Source organism: Heterodontus francisci, chromosome 32 (genome assembly GCF_036365525.1).
Source record: "Heterodontus francisci isolate sHetFra1 chromosome 32, sHetFra1.hap1, whole genome shotgun sequence".
NCBI classification, from domain to species: domain Eukaryota; kingdom Metazoa; phylum Chordata; class Chondrichthyes; order Heterodontiformes; family Heterodontidae; genus Heterodontus; species Heterodontus francisci.
The window spans coordinates 22,505,392-22,519,056 of record NC_090402.1 but is presented as its reverse complement, the minus strand read 5'-3'; the positions used below and the strand labels follow the sequence as shown (position 1 = coordinate 22,519,056).

At 45.2% G+C, this 13,665-nt stretch overlaps 1 protein-coding gene across 10 annotated transcripts in view; it reads right to left on the bottom strand.

The window, feature by feature from the left end:
* mapkap1 (MAPK associated protein 1) overlaps positions 1-12,939 on the bottom strand; it is a 305,427-nt gene extending 292,488 nt beyond the window's left edge. For 7 of the 10 annotated variants that reach the window (XM_068012481.1, XM_068012479.1, XM_068012480.1 and 4 more), the window contains exon 1: positions 12,708-12,938. The gene's annotated coding sequence lies outside the window, so the exon portion shown is untranslated. Of the gene's footprint in view, positions 1-12,021; positions 12,082-12,707 lie in introns of all 10 variants that reach the window. The other 3 variants (XM_068012482.1, XM_068012484.1, XM_068012486.1) reach the window with 2 other exon arrangements.
* Between the last annotated feature and the right edge of the window lie 726 nt (positions 12,940-13,665).

The following is a 13,665-nucleotide window of genomic DNA, read 5'->3' as shown; positions in this document are numbered from 1 at the left end:
AGTGGGCTGCAGCTTCCAGCATCCACCTCTTCAGACAAACTCTAGAAATTGAAATGATGATTGTTTTTTTTTTATTTAATTAGAGATACAGCACTGAAACAGGCCCTTCGGCCCACCGAGTCTGTGCCGACCAACAACCACCCATTTTATACTAACCCTACAGTAATCCCATATTCCCTATCACCTACCTACACTAGGGGCAATTTACAACGGCCAATTTACCTATCACCTGCAAGTCTTTGGATGTAGGAGGAAACCGGAGCACCCGGCAAAAACCCACGCAGACACAGAGAGAACTTGCAAACTCTGCACAGAATCGAACCCAGGTCCCTGGAGCTGTGAGACTGCGGTGCTAACCACTGCGCCACTGTGCGACCATTGTGAATAAGCAGTCTTTCTGGCAGTGTCGGGGTTGCTGTTTGTAAGTCTTACTTCTTCTGATGGAAATTATGGAGAATAAAATTACAACAAAATCATTTTAGGACAATTCAAGTATGTACTGCTTTTAAGTATGAAAATCAAAACAAGATAAAGCATAAATTCCAACTCTTTCAGAGATAGTTTCCAGGGTGTGGGGAAGTGACAATTTAGTTTATTGTGAAGGACAGGAGAAGGATGAAGATAGGCTAGCAAGACAGACAAATAAGTAGCAGATGCAGTTCAATGTAGAAAAGGAAATTTGAATACTTATTTTCTCTTAGTTTGGAAATGTATGTTTCAAATGGCAAGACTTTAAATTGAGGATAACAATGTGCAGATATAGAGGTGAAGTGGCAGCATTAGTTAAGGGCATATTAAAAGACAGACTTTTTGGTTTTGCACTTAAGAGATACAGAAGCAAGGAGGTACACTGAACCTGTACATCATCTTAGTTGGAATAATGTGTACAGCTTTGGCAATTCCCTGACTAAAAAGCTATAAAGGTGATAGAAAAAGGTGTAGTGTAGATTCACTTGGATGTTGTCAAGTATGAGGATTAATATTTTTAAAATGGACATTTTTGAGAAGTTCGAGCTTTTTTCACTGGAAAGGTGCAAGTTTTTTTTTGGAGGGGATGGAAAGAGGAAGGTGGAGGAGAGAGTAGAGTACTTCACAGAGGGCCAGGAACCACTTTGCGCACAAACCCCTTGTCCTGGGCCATATGTTTGGTGGAATTGCAGCACTCAGTGGCAGAGAGCTTGGCAATGTGGAACTGCCCATCACAGGAACACAAGGCCTGCTTGTCCGACATCCAGTACTGGACGAGCAGAAATTTCCTCCAACTGAAGGTGTTGTCTTCGGTCCCCGTGACAAACTCCATCCCTCTCCCTGGCAACCACCCGAGGCTGAACCTGACTTTTCACAACCTTGATGTCATATTGAGCTGGGAAATGAGCTTTGACTGCATATCTGTGCCATCACAAAGACTGCCAACTTCCACCTCCATAACCTTGCTCAACTTCACCCCTACCTCTAGATCTGCTGCTGAAACCCTCATCCAGGTCTTTGTTGCCTCTAAACTACAAAAGCATTTGGCCATCCTCCCATGTTCTAATCTCCGTAAACTTGAACTCATCCAAAAAACTTTGCTGCTGCATCCTAACTTCAACCAAGTCCTGTCCATTGATCACCCCTGTGTTCGCTGGCCTACACTGGCTCCCTGTTAAGCAACATCTTGACTTTAAAATTCTCAACCTCGTTTTCAAATGCATCCATGGCTTTGCCCCTCCCTACTTATGTAACCTCCTCAGATCATCTGCGCTTCTCCAAATCGGACCTCGAGCATCCCGTTTTAAAAATCGCTGCACAACTGGTAACTGTACATTCACCTACAAAGGCCCCAAGGTCTGGAATTCCTTCCCTAAACTTCTCTGCCCCTCTTTGCTCCTTTAAGGCATTCCTCAAAAACCTCTCTCTCATCTGCCCCAATATCCCCTATGTGGCCTGGTGACAAATTTTGTGCAAAAATGTTCCTGTGAAGAACCTTGGTGCTATATAAATGCAAGTTCTCATTGTTGGAACTCCTCTCTGCCGTAGTCCAGCTGGGTGGGACTGCACTCTCTTGGGTCTATACTTATCTAATCATAGCCAAAGAATCGCCATCAATGATTTCTCCTCCCGTTCCTGCAGTTACCTCTGGCTCAAATTCCTTAAAATCGATCTCTTTGACCAAGCTTTTGGTCACCTGTTCCAGTAGCCCCTTTTGTGGCTCTATGCCATATTTAGTTTTATAATACCCCTGTGAAATGCCTTGGGCTGTTTTATTACATTAAAGACGCGAGACAAATACAAATTGTTGCCGGCATCTTCAAAGCTATGAAGCTATAATAAAGTTACTGATAGATTGTCTGCACTAGTCTATGAGAGGACACAATTATGACAATCATGAAAGAATGTATGGACCCAGCCTGTGACAGAGATTTTGAAATTCTAGTCACCCCCTTATATGAAGAAATACCTTGCCCACAGCAGGTACATAAATAATATTTATTTTCCAAGAACAATTTAAAAAAAAACTACTACACATACCTAGGGAAATGAGCCCTAAATTCAATAGGGACTATAGATGGAAGCACCATGAGCAGCACCAGAAATAACTTAAAATTAGGTACTAACCTACTGAAGCTACATCACAAGGGTATTTGCACGTTAAACACCAAATGTAGCAGGCTGCAATCCAGATTAGAGAAAAGCTCTGTAAATCCTACCACATCCAGTTGAGAATGATGGTGGACAATCAGGCAACGAATGGGAGGAGGTAGCTCCGTGAACATTCCACCTTCAAGCATAGAGGAGACCTGCATACAAGTGCAAGAGACAAGGCTGAAGTATTTGCACGGGTCTTCAACCAAAGGTGCAGAGTGGATGATCTAATTTAATCTTTTCTTAAGATCCCTACTATCATAGATGTCAATGCCCAATAAGTTGAGTACACTGGACATGGCAAAGACTATGGCCCTAACAACATCCCAGCTGTAGTGCTGAAGATGCTGCCCTCAAGCTGAGCTATTCAGGTACAACTTACAACACTGGCATCAACTCAACAAAATAGAAAATTGCCCAAGTTCTATCCACAAAAAAATGGATTCAGAAAAATGATACTGAGATTATCTCATGAGTTGGTATCCTGCTTTCTCAGATTATCTCCCAACAGGCTGAAATCAACTTTAGTAACATTTTGCATGATCCAGTAGCTGCAATAGCCTCTTAAATCTTAATCTTAAATGGCAGCTTTGACTGCTGTACAAATTTCAGGATCTTTCAAGGAAAGACTGCTGATTTCCACGCTAAAGGGAATTGGGAAGCAAAAGTGGTCAAGAAAAATATTCATTTTCAGAGAGCTCAAAGCATGGTCTTCCTGGTCAATTGCTTAAACAATGAAAGCAGTTGAATATTGAGAGGGATCAGAGATAACCTACTCAAAAACTTTAGTTTCATTTTTAAAATTAAAAAATTTGCGTGCTTGGAAAGTGGAGGGGCTTTAAGTGCGGACAAATGGAACTCTTCTCATTACAGGCACACATAGTTATAACACAGGCAAATGCACAGTAAATCTCCTTCTGTTCTGCTGCAGCAACATGCCTCTAATCAAACCTCAGAAGAGCAGCTCATATCACACTACTGCAACATTTCCCCCACCCCTCAACATTTTCCATACTGGCTATCCCGAGGTAGATTGCCAACTGTGCCAAATTAGGAACAATTTTGTGCTCACTCAGAGCTCGTCAAGATGGCCAAACTCATTTCACACATAAAACTCTTAAAACCAGAAGAGAGCTGGAGAAAATTAGAGATGGGGAGGAGCAAGGCCATGAAGGGATCTGAACATGAGGATAAGTGTTAAATGTGAGGCATCAATAGTCACAATTGACATCCTATGTGACTGTGACAAAGGTAAACTATCCCTCCTCATCCTTCTCGACCTGTAAGCAGCCTTGGACATGGTTGACCACACCATCTTCCTCCAACACCCTCTACCAGCGTCCAGCTACGCAGGACTTCTTGCACCTGGTTCCATTCTTATCTAACTAACCATAGCCAGAGAATCACTTGCAATGGCTTCCCTTCCCGCTGCCGTACTGTTACTTCCAGTGTCCTCCCAAAGATCTGCCCTTGGCCCCCTCCCATTTCTCATCCACATGCTGCACCTCAGTGAAAGCATCCCAAAGGATAGTATTAGTTTCCACATGTACGCTGACAACACCCAGCTCTACCTCACCACCACCTCTCTCGGCTCCTCCACTGTTGCTAAATTATCAGACTGCTTAACTGACATCCAGTACTGGATAAGCAGAAATTTCCTCCAATTAAATATTGGCAAAACTGAAGCAACGGTTTTCAGTCCCCACTACAAACTCCATGAGTCTATCCCTCTCCCCAGCAAATTCACAATTGCTGGGTCAAAATCCTGGAACTCCATCCCGGCCAGCAAAGTGGGTGTATCTACAACACAGGGACTACTGCAGTTCAAAGTGGCGGCCCACAAATCGCCTTCAAGGGCAATTAGGGATGGGTAATAAATGCCGGCCTTGCCAGAAATGCTCACATCCCCAAGAACAAATAAAAAAACTGAAACTCTTAACCAAACTGTTCACAAACTTGGTATCATATCTGACCCAAAGATGAGCTTCTGACCATCTATTTGCATCATCACCAAGACTGCCTATTTCTACCTCTGCAATACGGCATGACTTTGCTCCCTGCCTCAACTCATCTGCTGCTGAAACCCTCATTCACGCCTTCCTTACTTCTGGAATTACCTATTCCAATGCACTCCTAGCTGGTCTCCAACATTCTACCCTGCATAAGCCTGAGGTCATCCAAAATTCTGCCGCCCATGCTGTTTTACACACGCGCACACATATAAAAAATAAAATCAGGAGGGAGTTGCCCTGTGAGGCCTCAACATTGACTCCAAACCCATGAACTCTCATGACATCAGGTCAAATGTGGACAAGGAAACCTCCTGTTGCACCTACCGCCAACCCCTCGGCTGAGAGTAGCAAGGGCACAAAATGTACTCTGGGTGGGGGACTTCAATGTCTATCACCAAGAGTGGCGCCGTAGCACCACTACTGACCAAACCCTAAAGGACATAGGTGCTAGACTGGGTCTGCTGCAGGTGGTGAGGGAACCAACAAGACGGAAAAACATACCTGACCTCATCCTCACCAATCTGCCTGTCGCAGATGCAATCTGTCCATTACAGTATTGGTAGGAGTGACCACCGCACAGTCCTTGTGGAGACAAAGTCCCGTCTTCACATTGAGGATACCCACCTTCATGTTATGTGGCACTACCACCGTGCTGAATGGGATAGATTTCGAACAGAGCTAGCAACTCAAAATTGGGCATCCATGAGGCACTGCAGCAGCGGAATTGTATTCAAACACAATCTGTAACTTCATGGCCTGGCATAACCCCCACTCTACCATTACCATCAAGCCGGAGGACCAACCCTGGTTCAAAGAAGAGTGCAGGAGGGCATGCCAGGAGCAGCACCAGGCATAACTAAAAATGAGGCGTCAGCCTGATAAAGCTACAACACAGGACTACTTGCATGCTAAACAGCAGAGGCAGCATGCAATGCAGGGCTAAGTGATCCCACAACCAACAGATCACATCTAAGCACTGCAGTCCTGCTACATCCAGTCATGAATGGTGGTTGACAATTAAAACAACTGACAGGAGGAGGAGGCTCCACAAAATCCCCATCTTCAACTACGGGGGAGCCCAGCACATCAGTGCAAAACACAAGGCTGAAGCATCTGCATCCATCTTCAGCCAGAAGTGCTGAGCGGATGATGTGTAGGGGCGGAAGATGTTGGTATGGTTCAATGAATACTTTGCATCTGTCTTCACAGAAGAGGGGGACGATGCAGATATTGTAGTTAAGGAGGAGGAGTGTGAAGTACTGGATGTGATAAACATAGGGAGAGGGGAAATATTAATGGGATTAGCATCCTTGAAAGTTGCTAAAATCACCAGGGCCAAATGAAATGTATCCTAAGCTGTTAAAGCAAGCAAGAGAGGAAACAGCAGAAGGTCTGACCTGACTATCATTTCCCAGTCCTCACTGGATACAGGTGTGGTGCTGGAGGATTGGAGAACTACTAATGTTGTACCTCTGTTTAAAAATGGAGCGAGGGATAGACCAAATAATTACAGACCAGTCAGTCTAACTTCAGTAGTGGGCAAATTATTGGAATCTATTCTGAGAGACAGGATAAACTGTCACTCAGAAAGGCACAAGTTAAATCAAGGATAGTCAGCATGGATTTGTTATGGGAAGATCTTGTTTAACCAAATTGATCGAATTTTTTGAGAAGGCAACAAGGTTGATAGATGAGCGTAGTGCAGTTGATGTAGTCTACATGGATTTTAGCAAGGCTTTTGACAAGGTGCCATGTGGCAGACTGATTAAAAAAATAAAATCCCATGGGATCCAGGGAAATGCAGCAAGGTGGATACAAAATTGGCTCAGTGGAAGGAAACAAAGGGTAATTGTTACCAGGTGTTTTAGCAACTGGAGGGCCGCTTCCAGTGGCGTTCCGCAGGGCTCAGTACTGGGTCCGCTGCTTTTTGTGGTATATATTAACGATTTGGACGTAAATGTAGGGGGCATGATCAAGAAGTTTGCAGATCACACAAAGATTGGCTGTGTGGTAGATAGTGAGGAGGATAGCTGCAGAAAGATATTGATGGTCTGGTTAGATGGGCAGAAAAGTGGCAAATGGAATTTAACCTGGAGAAGTGTGATGTGATGCATTTGGAGAGGTCAAACAAGGCAAAGGAATACACGATTAATGGGCAAATACTTAGAAGCGTAGAGGAAGTGAGAGACCTTGGAGTGAATGTCCACATATCCCTGAAGGTATCAGGACAGGTCTATAAGGTGGTTTAGGAGGCATATGGAATCCTTTCCTTTATTAGCCGAGGTATAGAATATAAGAGCAGGGAGGTTATGCTGGAACTGTATAACTCATTGGTTAGGCCACAAATTGAGTACTGTGTGCAGTCCTGGTCACGTCACTACAGAAAGGATGTAATTGCACTAGAGAGGGTACAGAGGAGATTTACAAGCAAGTTGCCAGGACTGGAAAAATGCAGCTATGAGGAAAGATTAGATAGGCTGGGGTTGGTCTCCTTGGAACAGAGAAGGCTGAGTGGAGATCTGATTGAAATGTACAAGGTTTTGAGGGGCCTGGATAGAGTGTAGGTGAAGGGCCTATTCACCTTAGCAAAGATTTAAAGTGATTGGTAGAAAAATTAGAGGGGAGATGAGGAAACACCATCACCCATAGGGGAGTGGGGGTCTGGAACTCACTGCCTGAAAGCATAGTTGAGTCAGAAATCTTCAACTCATTCAAATGGAGTCTGGATATGCACCTCGAGTGCCGTAATCTGCAGGGCTACGGACCAAATGCTGAAAAGTGGGATTAGAATAGGTGGATCGTTTTTCAGCCAGCACAGACACGATTGGCCAAGTGGCCTCTTTCTGTGCCTTAAACATTCTACGGTTCTATGATTCATCTCGGCCTCCTCCTGAGGTCCCGAGCATCATTAATTCCAGTCTTCAGCCAATCCAACACTATCCACTTGAAATCATGAAACGGCTGAAGGCACTGGATACTGCAAAAAGGTTATGGGCCCTACCAACATTCCAGCAATAGTACTGAAGATGTGCTGCAGAACTAGCCGTGCCCCAAGCCAAGCTGTTCCAGTACAGCTACAACACTGGCATTTACTCAGCAATGTGGAAAATTGCCCAGGTATGTCCTGTGTACAAAAAGCAGGACAAATCTGACTGGCCAATTACGCCGCATCAGTCTACTCCCGATTATGAGCAAAGTGATGGAATGAGTCGTCGACAGTGCTATCATGCAGCACTTGCTCAACAATAACCTGCTCAATTTAGTTTCCGCCAGGGTCACTCAGCTTCTGACCTCATTACATCCTTGGTCCAACCATTGACAAAAGAGCTGAACTCCAGAGGTGAGGTGAGAGTGACTGCCCTTGACATCAAGGCAGCATTTGACTGAGTAGGAGACCTAGACAAACTGGAGTCAATGGAAATCAGGGGGAAAACTCTCCGCTGGCTGGAGTCATACATCGCTCAAAGGAAGATGGTTGTGGTTGTTGAAGGTCAATCATCTCAGTCCCAGGACATCACTGCAGGAATTCCTCAGGGTAGTGTCCTCGGCCCAACCATCTTCAGCTGCTTCATCAATGGCCTTCCGTCCATCAAAAGGTCGGAAGTGGGGATGTTCGCAGATGACTGCACAATGTTCAGCAACATTCAAGACTCTTCAGATACTGAAGCAGTCCGTGTCCAGATGCAGCAATACCTGGACAATTTCCAGGCTTGGGCTGATAAGTGGCAAGTAATATTCCTGCCACGCAAGTGCCAGGCAATGACCATCTCAAACAAGAGAGAACCTAACCATCTTGCCTTGACGTTCAATGGCATTACCATCGCAGAATCGCCCACTATCAACCTCCTGGGGGTCACCATTTACCAGAAACTGAACTGAACCAGCCACATAGATGCTCGGCTACAAGAGCAGGTCAGATGCTGGGAATTCTGTAGCGAGTAACTCACCTCCTGCTTATCCAATGCCTGTCCACCATCTACAAGGCACAAGTCAGGAGTGTGATGGAATACTTTCCACTTGCCTAGATGAGTGTGGCTCCAACAACACTCAAGAAGCTCGACACCATCCAGGACAAAGCAGCCCACTTGATTGGCAACCCATTCATCACCTTCAACATTCACTCCCTCCACCACCAAAACACAGCGACAGCGGTGTGTACCATCTACAAGATGCACTGCAACTCACCAAGGCTCCTTCATCAGCACCTTCCAAACCTATGACCTCTACCACCTGGAAGGAAAAGAGCAGCAGATGCATGGGAACATCACCTACAAATTCCCCTTCAAGCCAACACCATCCTGTCTTGGAACTATATCACTGTTCCTTCACTGTCGCTGGGTCAAAATCCTGGAACTCCTTTCCTAACAGCACTGTTTACTGTAGAGATACAGCACTGAAACAGGCCCTTCGGCCCACCGAGTCTGTGCCGACCATCAACCACCCCTTTATACTAATCCTACACTAATCCCATATTCCTACCACATCCCCACCTGTCCCTATATTTCCCTACCACCTACCGATACTAGGGGCAATTTATAATGGCCAATTAACCTATCAACCTGCAAGTCTTTGGCATGTGGGAGGAAACCGGAGCACCCGGAGGAAACCCACACAGACACAGGGAAAACTTGCAAACTCCACACAGGCAGTACCCAGAATTGAACCCGGGTCGCTGGAGCTGTGAGGCTGCGGTGCTAACCACTGCGCCACTGTTGGTGTACCTGCAACCCAAGGACTTCAGCAGTTCAAGAAGGAAGCTCACCACCACCTTCTCAAGGGCAATTAGGGATGGGCAATAAATGTTGGCCTAGCCAACAACACCCATATCCCCTAAACGAATAAAAAAAATCACACACACACAAACACAAAGTCCTGTTCCCCTATCGCCCCTGGCTCCCAGTCAAGCAACATCCTGATTTTAAAATTCTCACCCTTGTTTTCAAATCCCTCCATGGCCTCCCCCATCTCTGTAATCTCCTCCAGCCCCACAACCCTCCAAGATGTTGGCACTCCTCTGATTCTGGCCTCTTGTGCACTCCTGATGTTAACAGCTCCACTATTGTTAGCCATGCCATCAGTTGCCTGGACCCCAAGCTCTGGAATTTCCTCCATATACCTATCTGCTTTGCTATCCTCCTTTAAGGAACTCCTTGAAACCTAACTTTTTGACCAAGATTTCAGTCACCCCTCCTAAACATTCTTTGGCAGGGTAACATTTTTTGTCTGATTACGCTCCTGTGCAGTACCGTGGGACTCCATCCGATGTTAAAGGTGGTATTTAAATGCGGCATATAAATGCAAATTACTTATTTTATTTCATAACTAAGTCCTCGTTACACCAGAATACTGAAATTTGTTTTTTTCTCTGAACAGAAGGGAAAGCAAAATACAGAAAGTGCAAAAAAAGCTGCTTAGTGTTCAGCATATCTGTATTTTTCCAAAGTACAAAAAAAGGTGGTCCCTCATAACAAGGAGATACACCTCACTTGTACTTTACTGATGACTGCTGAAACCTTAAAGACTTGGTGCATTTGTAACACAGTATCAACAACCATGGCACAGATTTTCCCAAAACATACAGAGGCTCCACCAGGTGCATGCAGTATTTTCAATATAACACATCAGTTGTGTTCTGACTCACAACTATTGTCAGCTTTACCCACCCTTGCCAAGGTACAATAGAACCCCTGTCGTTTTGAAATACTTTCCACTGCAGGGTCCATGCAGACCCCTCCCTACCTGCCAAAAATGAGGCATATTAATTTTGTCATATGAACATTGATTTTAAACTGTTGCTGGAGTGAAGGGTTTGTTTAAAAAAAAAAGACACTTGGCTGGAAAAACATTTGCATGCTAACAGATAGCGCTTGGAGAGACAAAGGACTATTCCCCGCTCCAATTAACCCCAAATGAATTTTGATCACCAGATATTGAAGGCAAGGAAGCGCATTCCAGGTCCTGCTAAGATGATACAATCCACAGGGCGAGCACTGTTTAAACCAGCTAGTCACATGACCAATTGGTTGGTCCAGGTTTTTTGAACCAGCCACAGGACAATTTCAACTCAGAAGGCTGTTGGAACCGGAGCCTGGAGCAAGGAAGCCTCTCTCTCTCTCTCTCACGCCACCAGACCCACGGAAGACATGTAAACCTCGAGAGAAAAGACCCCGACCGCGAAACAAGTTGAAATTTGCACTGGGCCCCAACGAATTGCAAGTCTGACCAGCAACCAAAGACTTCACAGAAAACTCAAAGGACAGTAAAATAGAAACCCATCTATTGCCTCAAACTTTTCCCCTTTATTCTTTTCTGTCTCTATCTGCGCGAGTGTTTATCGCGGACGCATGCTAGCATGGTCGAGTCGCGTATTCATAGTTGGTAACCGGATTAGAGTTTAAAGAACAAAGAACAGTACAGCACAGGAACAGGCCATTCGGTCCTCCAAGCCTGCGCCGATCTTGATGCCTGCCTAAACTAAAACCTTCTGCACTTCCGGGGACCGTATCCCTCTATTCCCATCCAATTCATGTATTTGTCAAGATGCCTCTTAAACGTCGCTATCGTACCTGCTTCCACCACCTCCCCCGGCAGCAAGTTCCAGGCACTCACCACCCTCTGTGCAAAGAACTTGCCTCGCACATAAGTTTAATAAAGTTCAACCTTTCTTCTTTAAACCTAGGAAAACCTGTCTGAATTGATTTCTTTGCCTTACAATTGCAAAGCAGTGAACAAGGATTCACTAGAGAGCTAAAACCGTATTTTTAAAAAAAATTAAACCCTATTACGGTTAAACCAGGCAAAGGCTGAGAGGAAAACCCTCGACTCCTTCTCACCTGGTCATAACCAGGTGCTACAAGGCACAAATCAGGAATGTGGTGGAATACTCTCCACTTACCCGGATGAGTGCAGTTCCAACAACACTCAAGAAGCTTGACACCATCCAATTCAAAGCAACCCACTTGGCCAGCACCCCAGTCGCCACCATCACACCATGTCTGGTCTGCATAACATCCACAAGATGCACTGTAGCAACTTTCCCAGGCTTCTTCAGCAGCATCTCCCACACCCGTGACCTCTACAAGCTAGAAGGACAAGGGCAGCAGGCACATGGGAACACCACCACCACCTCAGAGTCACACGCACTATCCTGAATTGGAAATAGATCACTGTTTCTTCATCGTCATTGTGTCAAAATCCTGCAACTTCTTCCCTAACAGCACTGCAAGAGTACCTACACCACATAGACTGCAGCCGTTCAAGAAGTCAGCTCCACCTTCTCAAGGCCAATTCGGGATGGGCTACAAGTGCTGGCCTTACCAGCAACACCCACATCCTGTCAATATATAAAAATATATGTATGCTACCATGAGAAAAAAAATCCACAAACTTTCTTCCATTTGTTTACACAAGTAACCTGGATCTGGCAGCCTCAATCCTCAGTAAATCACTGAAATCATACAAATATAAATAAAACATTATACTCAATGCATAACGTGAAATAATCAACATCAGTTGAAGTAAAAATCTCAGGGGGTTCATGTACAATGTGTACAGAATCATTCAAACTTAAGCAGCTTTTGTCCTCTGAACTCTTCGTCATTGCTACAATCTTGTTTACTCCTGCACAACCATTAACGTGCGCAAAATGATCACAGTAAATGACTAATCACATTAGCATTGTATTCTTGGTTGCCACGTATAGTGATAAATGACAGAATAAACCAGTGTAACGGCTGTGCCATCCTTCACCAGATCTAGAGAAGCTTTGGGGGGGGGGGGGGGGGGGGGGTGACGAAGGAGTTTTGAAAAACTTGGGACAAGAATACTTCGACCCTGAAAACCACCAGAGGCCTAATCAGTTGTGCTTCTAACAGCCAGTATATGAATAACACTGCGCTCTTTTCACCAGCCAAAGATGCATATGAGCTGTTGTAAACAAACTGGGCCAATAGAGCAGCAGCCGGTGAGTGTGTGTAGCAGCGCACTGGTGTCGCTGTTATTGTCGATCCAGGCTACAGCGGCCTAGTCTGAGAGACTGTGAGTGACAGGTAGGAAACCAGAAGAAAAACATACCGTCAATTTCAGGACTTCTCCGCGGTTGGTCAGGCTCTAAAACACGTGTGTCACCTGGACATAGCCAGCACTTGCAACGCGTTGGAAATCTCAGAACGCAGCGTTATTTACAACCGCTTAAAGAAAGCATTTCGGATGCGGGACCAGTTTCCCCCTCCCCTAATCCCGGGCCCGGCACCCTGTCCGCCGTTTATTCAACACCAACCGTACTCGGCTGGGCGGGTCGGAGATGCAACCAAGCCTAGTGCCGGAAGCCAGGCTGAGTGACGGCGTGAGCGGCCAATCAGAAGGCTGCCTCCCCGGGAGCGCCATCGCTGATTGGAGAGTCGGGAAGGCGGGGCTGACGCCAATCAATGAGGAGCAGGAAAGGCTGGCGCTGGTTTGCAGCATGTTGCAGTGACCGGTGGTGGTGCCTTGCTGCGCACTGGCTCTGGAGTCCTGCAAGCGGCTTGTTTTGAATTGAGCTGTGAGTGGGCGTCTGATTTCCGAGCACACATTCTCTCTAAACAAGAACCCTGAATTGCAGTTGTTTTTTTCTCACCCGATGCATTTATTGTACTCTCAGTACTTACTTTTTATGCAGTTATTTTTGGGGTTAAGCTTTTTACTACTTTGCTAAATTAAGTAATAGATGTCCAGTGGGAACAGATAATATGAATTACAATATTAAGTCTACCACCTCCGATTTCTCAGAACTTTGTACTTGCCTGCCGACTGTGAGTTTAATTCTGGTTCATACTGTTGTAACTTCTGGATGTAAACTGAACATTTTTAGTTTTCTGGCTGAAATTGGTCGTATTTCCGAAAAGTTTCAACATATTTGAGTCACAGCTAGAGTGTAAGCCGATCAGTAATCATCTATATAAAATTTAAGAGAGATGACACCACACAGCTTTGTTTTGGGAAGAGACATTTTGATGGATTTCAGAAAGAAAGAGTACTTGAAATCCTGATAATT